Source organism: Ambystoma mexicanum, chromosome 6p, assembly GCF_040938575.1.
Source record: "Ambystoma mexicanum isolate Mex_15411 chromosome 6p, UKY_AmexF1_1, whole genome shotgun sequence".
NCBI classification, from domain to species: domain Eukaryota; kingdom Metazoa; phylum Chordata; class Amphibia; order Caudata; family Ambystomatidae; genus Ambystoma; species Ambystoma mexicanum.
The window spans coordinates 484,140,351-484,161,696 of NC_090935.1; positions in this window are offsets into that span (position 1 = coordinate 484,140,351).

Consider the following 21,346-nt stretch of genomic DNA (forward strand, 5'->3'; position numbering starts at 1 on the left):
CCAGACGAGCTTGAAAGTAGAGCCCAGGCTGTCTTGGCAGACTTGAGGGGTGATCGATTCCGCATCTGCAGCCTGCACTTTAGCACGAATATGTACGACCAATCGCAGTACACAAAAGCATAGATTCAGAACGTCTCGTAAATTGCTTCCAAATGCAATTCCAACTCTATTCATGCACACGCTGCCTCGGGTGAGTCACGGTTCATGATTTAGCTGTAGGCCTTGGGGTACTGAACAGGTAACTACATGGATGAATTGGTGTTTTAGGTGTAAATGTCCCTTATAATACTTTTCATATTTACAAGATTGTATTGCTTTATAACTTAACCCCATTTTGCTATGCATCTGTCCTTGATTTTAGGAGCATCATAGAAAACTATTTATGGGCACAGATAACTATGCTAGAGTGCCCTTGAGAAATAAGCAAATTCTTTTTGTAATCTGTTGCTTTACATGTTTAGGTTAGCATTTCTAATTAAAATCTAATTTCCCCTTTACTACTCCATGACACTATGCTGATTATGAAGGAGCAAGATTCTGCATCCATGTCTTTCCCGGAGTCAACAACAACTTTGAGCGCATATCGGGTCGTTTTATTTCGCTATTCAGTTCCGGAAATGTATTATGCATGGAATTAGAGATAATATGAAGTTTACATATCCTGTTTACATAATGTTTCATTTATGGGTTTCTATTGATATGTTCCATTGTCTGCATCCCATTTCACTTTTTTCATCCATACTAAAACAAATAATGTGTTACAGGGTGATGCTGGTACTTCAACTTCAATTACATCATCCTTTCAAGCTGACCCAGAGCCTGAGGTATGCGTACTGACAGTTCCCTTGAATCAAAAAGTATATCGAACATCTCATACTATTAGACAGTGACATTATTATAAACGAGCATCTTTTGCAAAACGCTTGAGTGCAACGTTACAATCGGTGGGTTTCACACAGTGATCTCTGATCGAGTACACTAGCCATCAATCGGGTGCAATTCGAAATGTATATTTTAACTAAATGACCTACACAGTGTACGAGGGTATCTATGTAAGCCGTGTGTGCAAGGAAATAATTTGATTTCAAATACGATTGACTTTCTTTTAATCAATATTCTATTCTGGAGGGGCGTGGCCTGCACGCGATCAATGCGGACGTGAGCCCGTGGAGCTCCGGCAGGCACCAAATACATCCTGCTTAAATATCCTTATTCTGGCGGATTACAAACTGACTAATTGCTTGGATCGGACCGGTGATGCGGCGGGCGCTGCCCGACCAAATTTGCTGATACCATCTGGCCGGGAAACCGAGCAATCCGAGGAGCACAGAGGGCCGGAGCCCCGGGGACCAGACACCTAAAATGGCCGCCGCTGCCTGAGAGCGATACCCCTCCAGCTTCTGGAAGTGCAGCAGCGACTTCACGTGGCCGCAAAGCAGAGGAGGCACCAGGACCTGCCAAATAACCTCCCCCTGAAGCTCAATCCGAGGGACAGGAGGTGGGGAGCTACAAATATCCTCTCGCCGGAGACCCATGGAGAGGCGTATGTCCCCGAAATAGACTCCCTCCCGGGGTCGCGCAGGCAGCGCGGAGTGCGGGATCCAAGAGGCAGAGGGTAAGCGACGCACCTCCCATGGACCTCCCTCGTAGCACGATCCGAGGGACAGGAGGTGGGGAGCAACAAACATCCACGTATCGGAGACCTGCAGGGAAGCGTATGTCCCCGGAACAGACTCTCTTCCGGAGTCGCGCAGGCAGCGCTGAGTACGGGATTCAAGAGGCAGAGGGTAGGCGACCCAAACCCCCCGCCGGGAGAACGGTGGCGGAGCGTGCATCATCCACACACCCCCGCTGCCCATACGTGAGTTTAGCACCCGCAGCGGCTACAACTACGGGCATCCTCTCTGCTGGCGGCCCGGAGCAGAGGGACTAAGTAAGGAGAAGATTACCCGACACCCGTGAAACGGAGAAAGCGGGTCTGGATCCGACGACGTATCCTTAACACACGACAGGTAACTGGGCCCCTCACCCCCCAGCTGAACGATCCTCCTGGCTCGACCTGTGACAGAGAAGAGGAGATATCGGGGTTGGGGGAGGCCATCCCCTTTCTGGGAAGATGCACAGGTTCAATGGGACTCGATACATACTAATCAAGACAGGACGGCCAGCCAATAGCGCGGAGTGCCGGCTGCAAGGCCCTGTTCGGGAGCACCACAGCCGCCATTGGGGGATAGAGCTTCCCCCATCGGTCACCTCTGCCTGGAGTTGCCTCAATAACCCGCCATGTCAAAGCCGATAACACTATACCGTGACACAAGGAGTTAATCCAAAGTAGAGATGGAGCACATCCCGGCGGACCAGAGGAGGGTAAAAGTAGGAGGAGGGAGAGCTGTTGATCCTTGCCACCCTTGATCCGGCAAGACTGACACTGCAGGCGACCCCACACCGGTTTAGCTACCAAGCTCAAGCTTCATAACCTCTGCAAAATGGTCAAAGACAGACAAAAGAAAACTTCCACTCAAAGCAGCATGGACCAGTTTGCGGTCGCCACCGACCGATCAATGCGATCGAACTCCCCTGTAGGAGAAGAGGCTCTTTCACTTCGTGATGTGAAGGCGCTGATCGCTAGTTCCCGCTCCTCGATGGAGATAAAAATGGATAGCATAGTGGCGGATGTTTCCTTCTTGCGCCATGACCTGCAGAAAGTAACCGCCAGAACCGTGGAAGCAGAACACCGTATCTCTGAAGCTGAGGACCACATCACTGGGATCAACAGGAAGCTATCACAAGCCATAACCCGCCTCAAAACCCTAGAATCAAGGGTGGATGAGGGAGAGGGAAGGTCTCGCCGTAACAATGTGCGTATCCTCGGACTACCGGAGGGAGAGGAGGGGCAATGTATGGAACTATTCCTCGAACAATGGCTTAAGGACCTCTATGAACCCTATCCCTTCTCAAAATTCTTTTCGATGGAAAGAGCCCATAGAATGCCCTCGGGCAAAAGGATCCCAGGGGCTCCACCTTGAACTATAATTGCCCGATTACTAAACTACCGCGACAGGGACGCTCTCCTGCAGATGTCGCGCTCACGAGGGACAATCACATATAATGGCTCGAGAATCGCAATATTTCCTGATTATACCCGTGAAGTACAGCGAGCGAGACAATTGTTTGAACCACTCAAGAAACAGCTGGCTAACATGAATGTAAAATACGGCCTGCTCCTCCCGGCGCAACTTAAGATTTACCACAAGGGAACGACAGTACATTTTTCTGATCCACAGGAGTCCTGGAAATGGGCGGAAACCCACATCGAAGGGGATTGGACTGCGGGACCAAGGAGACAGAACGGAAGACCCCGAAACGGGCCAAGGAGGGCCTCCCCGAGGAGGGACCCGGAAAGGGCCGGTCAGGAAGCCCCGGAACAGGCAGCGGAAACAAATGAGTAATGTCCAGGCCACAAGCCCACACAAAAAGGAGAGCGTGACCCACTGCAGTTGAAGATATGCCGACCGAAGACCTCCGGCCCTACAGCATGCAGTAATCCACCAAGAATGACTCTAACAGCTGGCGCAGGAGAAGGGACTCCCAGATGGGCTCCTCCCACCCCCCGGTAGGAACTCGCACTTTCTTGAGCTTTACACGCCAGCAGCGGCATTCCCCCCCCCCCCTGTTGCATCTTTCAAAGGAGAGCCGCCTATTTCTCTAATAAGTATAGCAGTACTACTTTGGGAATAGTTCTTAGTTGATGAGTTGACTGTGACAGTGTGTTGCATTTGTATGTTCGGGCGACGGGTACTTCAAGTTGGGGTGGAGTATAGGGAGGGGGATGAAAGGGAAAGTTTATGTTTTGTTAGTTCGGATCTATAGCATGTCCAAACACCGACCCAAATACAACCCTCTGCACATTGTACCCTGCTGCACTACGTATCGGGACCATGTTCCCGACAGACAAACCAAGGGGAGGCAACTCTCCCGACCAAAGTATCTTGCATGCCCTCCAACAGGAAGTTTTAGATGACACACCCACCACCGCCTGACCGCCCCAGGTCCCTTAAGCTGCTCACTTGGAACGTGAACGGAATGGGCTCTGGGATTAAGAGATGTCTGATTAAGCAACTGTTGAATAGACACTCTCCCGATCTGGCCCTCTTATCAGAGATGCATCTAGCGGGAACACACTGCACCCTTTTCCAGAGAACAAATTACAGGGCTGCATTCCATGCGGGGTACACAATGGGATCCAGGGGCACCCTTATCCTTATACACAAGAGGCTCCCGTTCTCCCCACAAGTTGTGGAATTGGACCCACGGGGTCGCTATGTACTCATCCTGGGTTCGCTCTGGGGAGAAACACTGGCCATTGTGTCAATATATTCCCCGCCCGGACTGGGCCAGGGATTACTGGAGGATGTCACCACTCTCCTAGGGAAACACCACCCAGATTGATGGATCCTGGGGGGAGACTTTAACGATGTTATGTGCAATACCATGGATCGTATCCACCTTAGAGGGCGAAACCCGGATGCTCCCACGAAACTCTCCAACTTTGTGTCTGCCCAAGGCCTCCGAGATGTATGGCGGGAGCTACACCCCCAAGGCAGAGATTACTCGTTCCACTCCGGAGCCCATGGCTCCCTCTCTAGACTCGGTTACCTCCTCATCCCGAACACTGACCTACATAGGGCGATATCCGCAGAATTCCTCCCTCGTGGAATCTCGGACCACTCCCCCCTAATAATAGAAATACGAACGCACGCCGCGACCCCCCCCCCCTCCCCCCCCCCCCCTAGAACATGGAGACTAAACAACTACCACCTTGGATTCCCAGAATTGGTGGGCCACCTCACGGAGGTGTCCGATGAATACTTCAACATAAACAAACCAGCAGTGGATGACCCAGTAGTGGTGTCGGAGGCTTATAAAACGGTGCTGCGTGGGGAAATCATCTCCTGGGTAGCCAACAAAAAGAGGGAGAGACTCCAAAAAATAGTAGAGGCGGAGGCTGAAATGATCCAGGCCGAAAACACGCTTGTTCTTGACCCTACCCCGCAGACCCAAAGGTCCCTCAAATTAACCAGAGACCCTCAGAAATATTATGCTGGATAATGCCAAGCAGGCCCACTGGGACACCAGAGCGAGGATATACGAACTGGGGGACAAGGCAGGCAAAATGCTGGCCTGGCTGGCCTGGCTGGAGAGGAGAGAGGAGGGGAGACGTCATGTCCGGGAAATTGTTGCCCCGAATGGTGTCGGGTACCAGACGGATGCTGAAATAGCAGAGGCTTTTGCCCACTTCTATGCGGAACTCTACCGAGTCCCGACAACACCATTCGACCCGACCTTACTAGACGAAGTAACACTCCCAGCACTGACACCACAACAATGTGAGGAGCTGGACTCGGATCTCTCTGAATCTGAAATAGCCGAAGCCCTAGCGCAACTTCAAACGGGGAAAACACCAGGCCCTAATGGATTCCCGGCCGAGGCCTGGCAAAAACTTGAAGGGAATAAAATAGCAACCCCCCTCTACAAGATGTTTCTCGGCGCCCGCGACCAAGGCACCCTCCCACCTGACCTATGTCAAAAAAAGCCACCATTGTGGTCATGCCCAAACCCGATAGGCCGATAAGAGGCACATAGTTCCGGGGGCTTATCTCATTAATTAACGGTGAAGCCAAGGTTCTTGCCAAGCTCCTTGCCAACCGACTGCAGTCAGTGACCCATACCTTGATCCACCTGGATCAATGTGGCTTTATGCCACACAAATCAACTCGTATGAACCTGCGTCGGCTCCACTTGGCGCTAGAGCGGGCCCCGATCATCGATACCCCTCTCGCTCTACTGGCAATAGATTTTGAAAAGGCCTTCGACTCGATCAGGTGGGACTGCCTTTGGGAGGTCATGAGACGTATGGGGTTCGGAGACAGCTTCTTGGGATGTGTGAAATTACTCTACACTAACATTCAAGCGGAGGTCAGGGTGAATGGTTGGCCGTCCCGGTCCTTCCCACTGGGAAAGGGCACGAGACAGGTTGTCCCCTTTCTCCCCTTCTCTTTGCCCTGGCAATTGAACCTCTTGCCCTTTGGCTTTGCCAAAATGCCTCATGGACAGGATTCAGATGGCCTGAAGGACATGAGGACCGCGTCTTCTTGTACGCAGATGACCTCCTGATCTACCTGGGGGACCCAGCTCGATCCTGCCCCACGGTGACACAGATGTTTACCCGTTTTGGAGAATTTAGTGGGCTAAAAATTAATTGGGGAAAATCAGTTCTCTTCCCAGTGAAAGGCAATGTGCAGGTTGACCCCCAGGAATGTCCGTACCGAATGGAACCGCAAGGTTTTCGATACTTAAGGATCTGGGTGACTACAAACCTGACTGAATACATACTACACAATTTCCAACCGGTCCTTGATCGTTTTGTCAATGACGTCCACCACTGGAGGCTTCTCCCTCTTACGCCCATGGGGAGAGCTGCACTCTTTAAGATGTTGACTCTCCCAATGTTTCGCTGTCTTACAGAATGCCCCATTAAAGATCCCAGACTCCGACTTTAAACGGGTTGAATCCCTCTTTCGGGAACTAATATGGGGGGGGAGGCCAGCCGAGGATAGCGCTAACCACGCTCCAAAGATCAATCTGGGAAGGTGTAATAGGAGCTCCCCGCCTCCAAACCTATTGGGCTGCACAGTTGGCAGTGGTCAATGACCTGCTTTATGGAGATGGGGAACTCCCCCACATCAAGGCCGAGGTTGCGGCCATGCACGGTACCGACCCATGGCAATTGCTGTACCAAACTCTTCCGAGACCCCTTCCACCAACGACCATGACTCATATTATTGCAGTTTGGAAGCAGCGCACAGATTCGTTGGGTGGGAGCATAACGTAACTGTGGCACAAGCCCTGTGGAGAAATTGCAACCTGCCCGAGATAAAGAAACTCCAACCATGGCCCCGATGGGTAAGGGCCGGGATTCTGAGGGTCGGGGATATTCTTGAGGAGGGGGATATAGCCTAGTTTGAAATCATCCAGCAAAAATTCCAACTCCCGGGCACTGAGCGATACCACTATGTACAGCTGGCCCACGCCCTAAGAAACCACATACCTGCAGGCACCAATGTCCCGGACTAAACACCAATAGAACGCAACATTTTGCCAGCTTTCAACCCCACCAAATGCACCTCCATCCTATATAATGCTATTACATCCTTTGCTAGGCCAGAACTCACGACCCTGAAAGCCAAATGGGACGTGGATGTAGGGGTAATAGATCCAGAAGACTGGATCCAAGTACTAATGCACCCAAGGGAGTTGGCCATTTCTTCCAGGCTTCGGCTGGTCCAATTAAAGATCCTGCACAAGGTCTATTACCCCAGGACGATACTATATAGGTGGGAGAGAGCCTCGGACCCGAACTGTCTCCGATGCGGAGAAGAGGGGACCTTCTTTCACAACCTTTGGGCCTGCCCCCGAATCCGTACCTTCTGGAATGAATGCTGTACTGTACCTAGCAATGTTTTGGCGTGCTGTATACCACTGGACCCAAAGATTCTCATTTTGGGTGTTCCGGATGAGATTGCACTTAACAAATGGGGCAAACTGCTCTTGAACACGGCAGCGGGATTGATGAAGCGCAATATAGCGCAAAAATGGGGAGCCCCCGGAGTCCCCAAAGATGGAGCAATGGTCAACGGACATGAACATTTGTGCAACTATAGAGCACAGAGTATATACTGCCAGAGGCTGCCCTACCAAGGCGGATAAGATATGGGAGAGGTGGGAAGAAGATGGACCTTAGATCCTGTTGGACCCTGTTGTATGCAGTGAGGGGGGATATGGTTTAATCGCACTAATTACGCGGGGTAATGTCATGGGTGATTGATAACTGATCTGTTAATGATGGAATTTTGAAAGGACATGCTAGTCCACACTTGTTGATGTTGTGTCAATGAGAATGTAAAAAAATAAAAAATGTTTTATCAAAAAAAAATATTCTATTCTAGGCATGTATACAAGATCAGGAAATGGAAGAGGAGGCACGTGGATACGAGGTGGCGGACCAATTTTCTGGTGCAGTCGTTACAGTAAAGAACACAGTTTCAAAGAAAATCAAGAAAGAAATGTTAGCTAGCAAACAATTGCGATTACAAAAAGTGTTTTGGGCAGATGTCTTCATAACATGCTTCATTTTTAATTATAAAGTGCTGTATGTTGGTTTTACATTGAACATGTTTTCATAACCCATCTCCTAGAGGCCCAGAAGTAAACTAACTTTGATGACCGACAGCTACTAAAGCCAGAAATGCTGCTTGCCCAACTGATTTCACCATGGAGCAACTATTATTTGAGGCGCAGCGTGTTCAAATCAATAAGCAGACTCGAGATGCTTATGCCCAATGGCCAGAAAATGAATTGAATGTGACCGGCGAAGCCAGCAAAGTTTTGTTGGACCATTGCTACAATGCGATAACTCCACAAGATGAAGACGAAACTGAATATAATGATGATGCTTTTGAATTACTCACAGACCTGTTGACACAATCGACACCAGCAAAAAAAGGGCCGCCCAACAATCGACATTGTTTTCTCCGATTCGTGTTCAAATAACACAAGCTGAATTAACAGACTGAAGCCTCAACACAATTGAACGAGTAACTTGCCAAAGATCTCGACTACAGTGCATCCTGTTTGGCCGATATGTTCACCACAGTTGAGTCACAAACCACATTTATGCAGGATGGTTGTCTAATAATACAGGAGCCCAAATACATTGCATTCGGCAGCTGCCTGATGGAGATTATACTGTTGCTGAAATGTGTCCATCCACTGATGGCAGAAGTATGCGGGAAGCCATTGTTGAATGGGACTCGTGTATCACAAGGCACTAAATTGAAAATAGAAGCCACCTGTGATCTGCTCCATGCAAACTTTTCACGGTCCGCTCAACCGATGCTGGGGAAGTAGCAGCTGGAAATCTACTTTGTGCAGCAGCTTTTCTCTTCAATGGCTCCACTTTTAATAATTTGTCCAGTTTCTGTCAATTTGTGGGACTCCAGTTCCTTTCTAAAACGTAGTACTACAAATATCAACATGAATATTTATTCCCTGCTATTAGTGAAGCATGGAAAATTGAACAAATGTCAATTTAAAGGACATTCTCTGACAAACTGTTAAGGTTAGCTGGCAATGGACAATGTGACAACCCCGGATTTTCAGCAAAGTACTGCACATACCACTTTCAGGACATGGAAACAAAAGTAATTGTAAGTTCGGTGGTCATGCAGGTGTCTGAGTGTAAATCCTCAGTGGCCATGGAGAAACATGGTTTCATCAAATCCCTGGAATATCTCCAATCGAGGGGAATGCAAATTGACCTCATAGCCACGGGCAGACATGTTTCAATAGCCAAGACCATGAGAGAGCAGTTTCCAAATATTCGCCATCAATTTGATGTATGGGGCACGTTGCCAAATCAATCAATCAAAACAATCTCAGCTGCTGGAAAAAAGGTTCTGAAAATATTTTACAGTGGTCCCAGTCTTTCAGCAACCATCTTTGGTGGAGCTCCAAAACCTGTTGAAATTCTGCTAGAAAAATGGCGGTCACTAATACACCACTGTTCCAATGTTCACTCTTGGACAGAAAAACATTTCCCCCAATGTGCACATGGACCTTTGTCGCCACAGCAGGAACCCAAGAAGTGGTTGATTCCATCTTACCCTCTACACAAAGCTCTCGAAGATCGTGTTTGCTAAAACTCTATCAAGAGATCTGAAGGGGACTCCCAGAATTCTGTCACACAGGAGATTTGGAGGTGTTCCGCAATATGTGCCTAAAGTTTAGGCCCAAGAGATTGCATTTCGGCATAGACTGGATGCAATATAGGACATTACTAGCGGTATTAGCGCATAACGAGAACCTAGTGCGTGAACAATCGAGGACTGCAGATAACTTTGGGATGCTTCGTTACACAATGGCCTTTATGAAAAGAAGCAAACAATGGATGATCAAGCCAATATACCAGGAAATGGAATTCGATTTTGTGAAAGATCTTAAGACTGTCTTGGACATACATACTCACGGAATCGCGCACGATTTGTTCAGAGGACACATACATTGCCACAAAACATTGCAAACGTGCCCTGTCCACTGAAAGCAGACCTTGTGGAACAGTTCACTTCCCGGTTCAAATTATTACCATCTATTTCTTTGTTAACAATGTTTATATAAAGCGTCCAATTTGTCTTTGAAATCAATCCTCTTTATCAACATTTTTTCAACAAGTGCCTTTTTGAGAATGCCATACAATGTAACGGTGTGCTTTCACACTTACCAGTTTTGTCGAGCTATTGTGGGTCCTTCACTGATCGTGGGAGGGTCAGATGGATAACAGCATGAAAGCAACTTTGGGGTTCTGTAGTTGCCTTACCAAACACTTGCCCAAATAGCTGAATAAATATGCGTCCCACAAAACGAATGAGACCTAGGCTAGATAAGATACTCGGCATGCAAGAACTACTGACTGTAAGCAAAACAGTGCATTCAGAGGGGGTTGTTGGTGAGAAATAGTTGCACTCTGACCTACATTTTCATGGGGGCATGTGTTGGGGGGTCGTTAATGTAAGGAAGGAGCGGGTCGGTTGAGCCCCCAGACCCATACATTCTACGCTAAAGTGACACCTTCCTCTTGCACTTTTGGGGGACGCCTCCTTTGCCCTTCTGCAGCCATGGTGAAGAAGGCCCTTACCTAAGCAGAGGTGGGGCTATTGCTAGACATACCTGGACTCCATTTTGTGTACCCTCTACTCCAACTTTGGACTAGGCCGCATTCTGGCATTGTAAAGTTTCCCCTCCCCTCAGCAGCGCTGCGCACAGCGAGCACTGACAGCCCCCACCTTTTTCCTCCTGCGCCTGTGCCTCCCAAGTCCCTTTCTCAGAGATGCGCTGAGACAAGATGTTGCGAAAAAAGAATTATTAATTTCATTCTTCCTTTTGAGATCACTGTCCTGTGTGTGACGGGGCCAAACCATGACTTGTAGTTCATCCATCTCAACAAATGTGCTCCTGCACCTCTCACCCCTGCTGCTGGAAAATGACTGCTTGTTCAAACTTTGGCCCCTCCAAAACTATTCTTTTGATGTACCAGAAGTGTGACCCTTCCTTGCTGACCACCCCAGAGTTCTTCCTAATAAAACAAGACCCCAGACACAGTATATTCAGTCCTAAACTAACATGTCACTCCACCCCCTTTCTCGCTCTGATGTGCCAGACTTGTCAGCTATCAATCCCGACACCCGCAGGTTAGCTCAGGGGCAAGACCCCCACACTCTTCACCTTGCTAGTGACCCAAAGTGGGATAGTATAAACACACGTGTGCAATTTATAGGCCTCTCCTATATACCTCAAAGGTATAGTGGTGATAATTATTTAATGCATGTCTAGGATAAGTGTGTAGATCAGAGTGGGGAGTGAGCGCCTTCACTATCAGATGTCTTATCACAGGGGTCGATCTTTGATTTGCAGCCCTCAGAGTCTTAAGATTTGAAACGCAGGGATATATATATATATATATATATATATATATATATATATATATATATATTATATATATATATCTCCAATACAGAATAGGTATATGGGTGGTGGTGCGGGGTAAGGGTCTGGAAACCAGATGCGTTCAGGGACAACTGGGGTCATGGGTTCAGAGGACCGCAGCCTGGCAAGAGAGGATTGCAGCAGGGCTTGCTTAGACATTCTCGTACGAGCACATTTTGACAGGGCTCGAGACTCGCTCTTTGCAAAAAACATTGACGTGATTTGCCGTGTGAACAGGAGACGGGCTCAGCTGACGGGTGGTGTGGGCTGGCTGTGAGAGTCACTGGGAGAGTGCGAAGGTCTCCAGAGGAACATTACAAATAATGCTTTTGGAAGTAAACTGTTTTCATTAAAAAAAAGTAAATTACTGGAAATTTCATGCAGCATTGGTGGATGGCAGCAAACAATTTGTTTTTCAAAAATATTTCTAATGCCACTATGGTCTGAAGGGCTATTTGCTCGCATTCGGAGTGAAGGTCAGCGGCTTTGAATTTTGCTTGTGAGCTGAGCAAACCCATGCATTTTACACAGTATAAGGTTCAATTGTTTTTCGACCTTGGTAGAAAGGGAGGATTCCGAACGGAATAAATGAATGAAGGGAGGGGTGTAATACCGTCAATGTATGATAGGGGTCACCATTCCAAAACTGGACAAAGGAACATGTAATTTCATTTTATGAAAATTCATTGATCTGAACGGAGTGTCTGCGTTACGCAGAGAGAATGGAAATTCCAGATATTATGTAAAAGTTTTACTGTAGACTATTTTATAGACCAACGAGTCAACGTATAATTAGCCGACCGTTATTGCTGTGTTACATTGTACGGGGTTGTTCTTTGTGGCATATTGAAACGACGCGCAAATACAACCTGTGTGTGTACTTGCCTTCGTCTCGGGCACATGGGCAGTCCAGCATCGAAATGCATGTAGTCAACATCTGGGTTCCCCAGGTTCCACAAACGCCAAATTCTATCCTAATATTTAGTTAAAATGCTGTCTGTGTTCTTCGAATTGTAGCGTTGTCTTCCGCATCCAATTTCGACTGAACATACTCCATAGCACTAACCTCTGAAGCAAATTGTAGACTACTTTCCACATTGTTTTCTGTGTTCCCATTGTTTCACGTTTGTGTTCATCATTAGTTTCACACAGTGCAGAATTAATGGGTAAAATGATCAATTATAAAATAAGAACGGCTACTGAGACACGTTTCAAGTTTTTCAAACAGCTACATCCTGCCTTTCTGCGATTGTCATAGATTCCAGATACCAATTGATGGCTTTAACAGGCAGCTACAGATACACTTCACATGTTGGATCACCATTACGCTGTTTTGGGACGATCGCTACGGCCTGATATGCCCTTACGCAGTACCAGCGATAAGGAGCAACTTCACATCATGTACGGTGGCCTAGTGCCAAGCTGATGCTGAAGCCTTGCGATTCACGGTGCGTCCAAGGCACTTCTACCCAAAAGAAAAACCGTTTGACTCACGATAAAAATGTGTGGATCGAGAACAAAGAAAAAAATACCCATTTGCTTGAATATGGCATTCGCCGGATGTTCTCAGAGCGTTTATTGTGAAATAAAAGTACTTTACAAATTGTAGAGTTTTGCTTAAAGTATAGTTTTATATTCAAAATTGGGGGGCGCTATGTTGTGAGATGTGTTGATATTCCAGGTTCTGCGTCAACCTACGATAACTCGTAGGTGATTACTTGGCAGGTTTGGCTACGCTGCCCAATAACGACATGGAGGTAGGCAGAGAATATCACTAGGTTTGGTGATGTCCGCCTCAGGGGCAGCGGATATGATTTAGTGCCACCAGGACAGTTCACCTTAGGGCGATTTGGCAATGGATAAGATTAGCACAAGATGGTTGCGCCCTGCTGCCTGAATTCGCATGTGTAAAAATGAGAAACTGAGGTAAGGTGCATAGGAAATGTGTGTACGATCGATCAACGTATGCTTAAAAACACATGCCCGAAACCTCGGGACAATAATATTTTTGAGCGCACTATTCCTTTAAGGGAAAACTGTCTCCGCACGCACCAATCGCTGCTTGGGTTGCCGTCGTCACAGCAGTTCGAGGTGCTGAATTGAATGTGAAATAAGTGAGTTAAACGTGCGGGAAATGATCTTACTTGTGTTTTTTACGATCGCTACATTACCTGATGTAATGAAGACGTTATATTCTAGCACTACCTATCGAAGCGCACATAGGCTTATAAAGTATATGGATTCATCAGTTTGGCACTAGGTACAGCGCCTGTACAGGGTGGTGGAACAGGGTTTTCTTGACAGTGAGCCTGGAGTAGGCTTTCACTACACAACCCTAGACATGTTGAGGCGATGAACACATGTGTAAACCCAGATCTACGGTGTGGGCTCTACGTGTATGTTCAGGAATATGGTGGCATAATTTTAGCCTGCTCACCATAACGCTCTCCAGTTGTACTGCTGCACTGGAAATGCTTTCTTGCAGTGGAAAGAGGGTTTTTAGAAATTTGTTTTTATTCACTGAAAAGGGTGCAGCGTTAAAATCAGCCCATACATCGGATCTAACCAAGTTGATGCCTTCCCCGGTACTTTATAAAACATCTGGGTTTGGTCTGTTTGCTCCACCCCTGTGCTTAAAATAGTGCCTTTTCAGGGGTACACTGGTTCTCACCAGGGTTGGTATCGACTATAGGTACTCTAGCACCCTATATGTGCATGAGCTAGGCTGGCAATGATACAGGTTGTCATAGCTATATATATTACATGGCCACGGTAGTGGCCATGTAGTTATGGTTAAGTTGTTTCTATAGGAAGAGCACTTTTTGGGTGGCTTATAACTTTGCTCCCCCTGGACGATTCCTCAACAAACTTTGCAAAAAAAGTATATGGGCCACTCTGAATTTTTTTGCAAAGTTTAGAGATGTTTGGGCCGGGGGGGGGGGGGCAAAGTTATAGGGGGGGGTCCCAAAATGTCTTTTTTTCCCATAGACTGAATGGGGGAAAAACTTTGCACACGGCTACAGGTGAAAACGCTGGACGAATTTTGACGAAATCTGCAGCAGATACAGGGGCTTGGTCCAGAAAGCGTGCTTTTGTACATTTGGTAACAATCCGTGCAGTATGTTTCTTTATAATTATCAAAAAGTAGGTCTGAAATAATTAGTGATATCTATGTTCGCCTCGCGGTCACACTTCCCTGTTCGGTCGACGAACAAGATACCGATTGGCTAAGGGGCTGGCTTCATGACCGCGGACACGTGATGTCTCTGCCCATTGGCTGCTGCGAGACGTGTTCTGCGTCAGATGGTTTGGATGCGCCTGCCATCTTGGATCCGCCGAAAGCGGAGCAACAACCAGCGTACACATGCTTTTTTCATGAAACTATTTTGCTGTGTCACAGAGCATTGGCAAAGGTTCAGACAGTAAGACATAGGTGATCAATGCATTTGTTCTTGGTTGTCATGATGTAATTTCTATGGACACCTTGTACATACAGTAAATGTGGGGTGTAATAAGGATAGCACTTCAGTCCATGTAGTGGACAGGAAATGTGCAACTGTTGAAAGCACACGCGTATTGGTAGGCAACATTGAAATTGACAACATGCCGTGAACACATTATTATTTCCAATGGCTATTATATTCATTAGTACGCCGCCATGGGTGGCACATGCTACGGTGCTTGTGGCCAGGGGCTAGAGTCTTAAGATATGGGTGATCAATGCATTTGTTCTGGTGGTCGGTCGTCATGATGTAATTTGTATGGACATTTTGTACGCACAGTACACTTAGACCTACTTAATGACCTCCTTGTACGTACAGAAAATGAGGGGTCCAATAAGGCCAATATTTCAGCCAGTGCAGTGCACGGGGGAGTTGTTACATTTGTAAGGACACATGTCGTGTTAGGGAACATTGAAATTGACAACATGCCGTGAATGCATTATTTTTTCCAATGGCTATTCTTCAACTTGATTTTTATTGGCATTTCATACACCAACAATGAAACGGTCAACAGGACAGAACTCCCACCTTCCCCCTCCCCCTTACTTGATACAGGAAATTCCCCCCTCAATGATGTCACCGTTAAGTTCCAGGCATCTGAACAAGGGCTGAGACCCATACCCCTAAACAATAGATCTTTGAAGCCAGACCACTCTTGATTCATCTTATGTCCGATTCCTCTTGCGGGTCTATAATTCCCAACAATGTCATAGATTTCGGCACCAAGCCCTGCGTACTCCCTCCTTTAAGTAAGCAATTAGTTATTATACTCATTAGTACGCCGCCATAGGTGGCACATGCTTCGGTGGTTGTGACCAGGGCCTACAGTCTTGGATGCATGGCCGAAGGCCTTCCTTCCAAGACTGTAGGCCCTGGCCACAACCATCGCCGCATGTGCCACCCATGCATACACCCGTAGTGTTGCATTTTGATTGGCAAGTTGTGGGGAGTGCGTGCAGGGTTGGGTGCATGGCCAAAGGCCATGCACCCAAGAACAAAGTGGTAAGTATTAGACGTGGAAGACACTGCATACCCATCCCATGTAAGATCCACAGACATACAGCTAGGAGTGAAGCCTCTGGGCAGATGCACTGAAGGATAACACACCTACCAAATAACCCCCACTACCACACATCAATGAGGTGGTTGTGGGGAGACCCTGCATTCTTGGGTGCAGGGCTGAAGGCCATGCACCCAATAATACACTTATACCTACTTAATGACGTATGTCCTATGGCCTCCTTGTATGCACAGAAAATGAGGGATTCAATAAGGCCACTATTTCAGCCCATGCAGTGCACGGGGGAGGTGTTACATTTGTAAGGACATTTGTGGTGTTAGGGAACATTGTAATTGACAATATGGCGTAAATGTATTATTTTTTCAAATGGCTATTATTATATTCATTAGTACGCCGCCATGGGTGGCACATGCTACGGTGGTTGTGGCCAGGGCCTAGAGTCTTGGATGCATGGCCGTCGGCAGAAGGCCTTACTTCCAAGACTGTAGGCCCTGGCCACATCCACCGCCGCATGCGCCACCCATGCATACACCCGTAGTGTTGCATTTTGATTGGCAAGTTGTGGAGAGTGCGTGCAGTCTTGGGTGCATGGCCAATGGCCATGCAACCAAGAACAAAGTGGTAAGTAGTAGACTTGGAAGACACTGCACACCCATCCCATGTAAGATCTACAGACATACAGCTGTGGGGAGACCCTACACTCTTGGGTGCATGGCTAAAGCCCATGCATGCAAGAATGAAGTCCTAAGCAGTGGAGTTACAAGTCAATATGGGTGTGGTGAAATGTGCTAGTTGTGTTGATGCCCTACTGTCTTACCTTCATGGCTGTAGACGATGGTCCGAAAAGTAAATTTATAAGCAGCTAATTGACAAGGACCATGGTTTTCATATGCAGCGATGGTTGTGGACAGGAACTATACTCCTTGTACCTTGGTTGTAAGGCGTAGGTGGTAGGTTACTCACCAAAGATGTAAGGGCAGCCTACAGGCACTGCAGCATATTAGTACCATATATTAGACATGCAGATTCCCATGTGTAGAAAATGCCTGCCAATATACTTGCTCCTTACTTTGTTCAGATTCCACATACTTTTTTTTATTGGCAATCTTACTTGGCGGAAGTATCACTTTTTCCATTTCTGTGATGAAAGAAAAAGGTGTTAGTGTTTGCATTTTTTAAACATTTACTACATTGCATAATACAGTAAATTTTTTTTTTTTTACCCTCATATTTAGTTTACAAACCAGTGTACTGTGCATTGCGCTCAGTTTCTGTGTTTGCTTTTCTAATCATTGGGTCTGGGGAAAGAAATCCTTGTCGGATTAAAAAAAACCTTCATTTCCTATGGTACTAACTACTTCATTTTTTGCTTTGTGGTTCTTCATCTTTCTGATCAATGTTATGTTTGTTGCCTTCCTGCCCATTTTTAACAACAGTTAGATATCAGTAGGCGTATTATAACTGCATTTGTTCCTACAGATTTGTGATACTCATTCATTTGTGTCATTGCCATATCCTGTTTCCTTTATCTTTCCCATTAATGTTTTCTTTGTTGCCTTCCTGCCAATTTGTAACAGTTACCTATAGGCGAATTCTACCTGTGCATTGGTTTCCAACAATCTGTGTTAATCATTTATTTGTGTCATTCTTCCATCCTGTTGGGTAGTTAGATACCTGTGGGCGTATTCTAACTGTTTGTAGTCTTTCACAAACTTAGTTGACAATTTGGAAGTACACATTATTTCGTAAATTTTGGCTTCAAGAACATTAAATACGCATTTGTTAGATTAGCTGGCAACCTTTGCTTTAGAGTAATGGTGCTATCATTACATTAAAACCATCCAGAATTATTTTTAATGTATGCAGTGTAGTGACCTGCATTGGTTGTAGCTCCTGCATGGTAGATTATTCCTACTGTTGTGAAGGTTTTCTTTCCAAGTGACACTTGACCGTGTGTGAATCCAGTCAGTTTGCAGTTGTTTTTGGTGCCATCTGCATTATAACGTAGAAGCGTAAGTATTATGTAGGCACTATGTGATTGTATCAGTAAGGTAGAGCGATTGTCTGAATTGCAAATAATACATAATCTGCCATGGTTTGCATTTTGTACAAGTTGCTGAAATGGAATCCTCTCACTATTTGGTATGGAAACATACACAAATCGCTCATTTGGGATTTCTTCCTGCATCACTTTGTTACAGAGAGTGCATGTATGTTTCCACATGTACGAAATCTGGAAGATTTCATTTACAGGTATGATTTTGTTTTCCAATACTAATAGTATGTACATAAGAAATTATTGTGGATCTTCTTGTGAGTTCATAGTGAATCTCATTCCAGCACAGTCGTCCAATTGTTGCCTTACTCCATGAACACTGTTGTCAGGATTGATTGTTGCATTTCTATGCAGCACTAACATTTGCAAACACAAGTGGTCCGTGCTGTGCAGGAGAATATTAATTGCTACATTTGCATAGCAACTTACCCCACTTTCATTTGTAAATTTGAATGGGCCAGCAAGTTCTGTTTCTGAGTGCGTTTTTCTGTTGCTGCTTTGCCGACGTTCCTGGTTTACATTCCCTAATAGGTTCTTCTATGTTTGCGGCAATTGATGAAACTTTAGCTTCTTTTCTTTGCGAAATTTGCTGTTGCATTTCTGTTTCATTTACTTTACTTTTACCACGTTTCACTTTATCTGGAACAGGGTATTGTTTCAGATGAGGGGTGTATAGTGAACACAATCTATTGTATTATAGAATGCAAGGAATATCAGCTTTGACTTTACTTGAATCAAAGTTTATTAGCAATAGACCGTCAAGTGTACGTAAGCGTGATAATGCTACGTAGCTCATGCCTTCCTTAAACACTATCTTTGCTATATCAATGCTTTCTCTAGGGTAAGACCTTGGGATTTATGAATGGTAACTGCATATGCAATAGTTAGAGAAAATTGATCTCTACGTACATATATGCCTTTGACGAGAAGGAATTGAGCAATTGAGCGCCCTATCCTTTTCACTTCTGAAACTTTATCAAAGCGAATATTTACAAACTGAATGTTGCTATCACGTGGGTATGATTGAAAGCCAACAACTGTACCCAGAGCTCCATTAACTAGCCCTTGCTCTATGTCAAGGTTACGTTTCAGCATTACTCTACAATTTAATGATAATTTCAATATTTTTTTCAACCCAGCTGTGTTGGAGATTGAATTTTCTAAACTATGTAGTCTTGTTGTGGCTTGCTCACACATGGGTACTGTCATACCATGTACATCTAGTTTGTCTGTGGCACTAATTTCTATTGCTTGCATTTCTTTCTTCAACATTGTTAGATGGAATTTGAAACAGATTGCAAGAGTTGGCATTAAGGCCATGCAATTGACATTTTTGTGCGCCATTTGTTCCATAACATCAGTTGCACATGCATTATCGCCATAAAGTGCATGTATATGCCGGTTTTTCAATAGAGCTTGTGCTTCTTGCGATAATACACCAACTCTAATACTTTTTAAGATGTTGGCATAAGTGAGCTCTGCAGATTGCCGCATGTTCTCAGTTAATTCTCTGTATTGGAAATGTTGCCAAAGGTTAACATTACCTATGCTACCAACGGTTTTCCGGCAGAATTTGTGGCCTAAGGTTTTAAAAATCGGTTCACCTTTCACTGGTGTCAATTGTAGAAGATCTCCGAAAACGATAATGTTTCCCTGCAAAGAGTTCTTCGTTATTACTTTTAAGTACTTCTTGCAATCTGAGATGAATCAAAGCCAACACTAGGTTGGAGACCATGCTCACTTCATCTATTAATAGCATTTTCATTTGTTTCAATACTCTGTGTAATTCCATCGCAGCTTCTGCAGAAAGTTTGTAGTAGTCTAATTTATTTTGATGCTCTACTGGAAGCAGTAGTAATCGGTGTAAAGTCACACCGCCTATGTTGTAGGCAGCTAAACCTGTGTGGGCTGTTACAACAGCTGACAGTTTGTTTGTCAATTGTTGAAGGAACTTGCTGATAATTTTGATTAAGGATGTTTTCCCTGATCCAGCTTCATCATTGACGTGCAGCACTATCGGTTTGTAATTTTGGCAGGGACATTCTTTATTTTCGTGTTGTAGACCATGTACAATTTGTTTTGTTACGTCTTCAAAAATGGTGCGCTGATCGGTGTTAAGTTTTGCTTGTTGTACAGTTAAGTCTTCTGTATCTTCTTGATACTGATACATGGTGTTTTCTACTTCTGCCATAGCTAGTACAGTCTCATTTGCTATTAGTGGTTGTCCTAATGGTCCTAGACTTCCTGTTACAGAAGGTTGACTACTGTCGGAAGAGTCTTTATCTAGTTGGGCCTGAATTTCTTCTTCCTGTTGCTGCTCATTGTGTAACATTGTTTTTTCTGCGTAAAGTTCACATCGTTGATGGTGCTTTCATTTGCTTTGAAAGCATCTAGTATGTCTTCCTCTTTTCTCCATGATTTGAAAAGTTGTAACAGACATGTAGTATAGTTATTTCTGTTGAGGAGTTTTTAATGACAATTTCACATGATTAATTAAGCTTCATTTGTAAGTTTCACTAAGCTCCCTTCACAATTGGTCACTCTATATCTACGTTTGCTTTCATCGGGTTTTACATTATTTTTGTATGCAAAGTTTTGAGCTATGTGGTATAGACACATGCTTTCCAGAATGGTACTCCTGTTCGGATAGTATGTGTCCAGTACATTGTATTTTAGAATGTCTTGGCTGTCGGGATCATTTCTGCCAATTGTTTCTATGTCCTCATATGATTTTAGCACTCTTTTTCTAGATTTTGCGGGACCAAGACTGAGCAATACTATGTTGTCTGATTTTCCATACAAAGCAGTGCCGGTTAAACAATCTGCTGCTTCATAGGCCCCACATTCTGTATGAGAGAGCATTTTTATGCCTAGGCTGTACAATTTCTGTGATAATGTTTTGTCTGATGCTAGGTCATCCCAGGGGTCTTGCAGCTGTTTTTTCTGCTTTTGTTAAGTAGGCTGTAACATATCGTGCAACAAATTGTCTGCAAAGTACTGAACATCTATGTTTGCATTCCATAATAGGGCAATGATTGCATTGTAATCATTGATATATTTGGATTCTTCCCTTCTTTTTATGTAATACGTGTTTTTAGGTGATTTACCTTTAACACTATGTCAAACTGAAGACAAGAAGTTGTTTATTTCACCTGTTTCTGTAACAGG